Source organism: Papaver somniferum, chromosome 5, assembly GCF_003573695.1.
Source record: "Papaver somniferum cultivar HN1 chromosome 5, ASM357369v1, whole genome shotgun sequence".
NCBI classification, from domain to species: Eukaryota; Viridiplantae; Streptophyta; class Magnoliopsida; order Ranunculales; family Papaveraceae; genus Papaver; species Papaver somniferum.
Window position 1 is genome coordinate 4,232,701 of NC_039362.1, and position 2,121 is coordinate 4,234,821.

The 2,121-nt window shown below is 36.4% G+C and overlaps 1 non-coding gene across 1 annotated transcript; it reads right to left on the reverse strand.

The window, feature by feature from the left end:
- Nucleotides 1-977: 977 nt before the first annotated feature.
- On the reverse strand, nt 978-1,056 carry TRNAV-AAC. Its single transcript is given in 2 exon segments — nt 978-1,013; nt 1,019-1,056. It is a non-coding gene; the product is annotated as a tRNA-Val (tRNA).
- Between the last annotated feature and the right edge of the window lie 1,065 nt (nt 1,057-2,121).

The following is a 2,121-nucleotide window of genomic DNA, read 5'->3' on the forward strand; positions in this document are numbered from 1 at the left end:
TTTGTCTCCCAGTTTTGCTTGTTTGTGGTAAAATGCAGGACTCTAAAAGTCTCACAGCCTTTTAAGTTTAGGCGAGCACAAACCATAACCAGAGTTCATAAGAGGTACTGAAAACTGAAAGAAAATTAGAAGAAAAAAAAAAGGTAAAAATATAAGTGAATCAAGGGTTACAAGCAAAGCCAAATTACTACTACACTACAATCTGCAAGATGATGAAGCTGGGGAGAAAGTAAAACATGACAATTTTTCTGAACTTCAATCAAATTTTCTTATTGATTTTGCTTACATCTATATTTCTCTCGCTCTCTCTCATCAAAATCGAACTTTCAGATTTCTTCTCATGTTTTCAGTCAATCTTAGCAGAGGAGTGGATCTTCCTGCCAGAAACATGCATAGAACCCTATTGTTCCGGTCACGATGAAGAATGCATAGTAAACGATCAACATGTAGCCAAAATATATGACAGGTGATACCAATTTGGTTATTTCCATCTTGGTAAAGAAGTAGAAGACTGGGTAGAGGAAGAGGTACACTGCAGACGAACCGGATGTCAGATAATCTCTCCACCACTAATAGTATAGTTGGTGGAAGTACAATTGGCATTGGCTTTAGCACAGAAGGATGGAATATCATTCATACCTGCATCATTTACATGTCTGTTCACCAAGCTGGCAAACGGGAAAAACAAAAATGTGGTCTACCGGACTGAAACCGAAAAGATCAAAATGAGCAGCTACACCTGCCCGGGAACTCAGTTCTTTTAAGATATCGCCTACTGAATAGTTGTCCTCATGAATAATTCTTTGTATAGCAGGTGTGGTATTGTCGAAAACTAAAAACTTGGCCTCATGAATAATTCTTTGTATAACAGGTGTGGTATTGTCGAAAATTAAAAACTTTATAACTTTGAAAATATAAAAAGATAATGGCTTCGCCCAGATTTGAACTGGAGAAAATTTGAAAAAATAAAAAGATAATGGCTTCGCCCAGGTTTGAACTGGAGACCTTCAGTTCAGTGTGTTAGACTGACGTGATAACCAATTACACCATGAAACCGTTGTTGGCTTAAAGTTCAAGGATATTTGTAGCCCCCTAAAGCTAGCAGTTGACTAATCCAAGAGATTAACTAAATAAAAAGGCACTAATGATCTAAATCATTTACTTAAACATTCAATTAAGAAAACCGCTACAAAATATAACCCAATAACTAACCCCGCTAAGAAATATATAAATAAGAACTCCTCTCAAATGATATATATACAATAGTCATTTGGTTTACAATCAAAATATACAACATATTAAACATAGTAGAAGTTAACCAACTATCGAACTCAACCCTTGAAGCTTTCTTTGTGCAACTCTGATCTGTCTCTGAAACTGAAAGTGGGAATGGGTGAGCATATCATCCCTAAAAGGGGTGCCCAGTAGGAAAATAACATTTAACTTTCAAGTAATCATTGGAATGATTTGGAAAACAATTCATGTTTTCCCAAAACTCTAAAACACATCCAATTCACAGAAATAAACAACCATGGTATATGGAACTAACTCCTTCGACAAAACAATGAATTATTGGATGTCGATCAATTCCTTACACATCCAATTGTATACATTGACAATGAAACATATTGGATGTCGATTACTTCCTTACACATCCAATATTATACATTAATGTCGATAATTCCTTACACATCAATGTTGGTGTCGACCAATTCCTTACACGCCAAAATGAAGGAGCGTATTCTATATACCTCAGACGGTAATGCTCATTTCCCAAACAATTCATAAAGAAAAACAAAGCATTACAATTCGCTCCCAAGCAATGGAAAGATTAAAAGAATCAATAGTACAATAATGCATGAATTTCCAAGACATACAAGGGAGAAACCAAGTGTTAATACAACGTATTCAAATACATAGAGTTGATTGCTTACATCCTGCAAGCCAGTTCGGTATTCTGATACAAGTCATAAGCAGCCAACACCTTCACACTCTCAACACCTTCTTCGCTTCCCTCCCTAAGATCAACCCCATCTCCTTCACTTTGTGACCGAAGCAAGTATGGAACGGCCATTTCTTGGTTTAGGCCAGAATTGTACAGACTGATCTCTCGAATCTGAA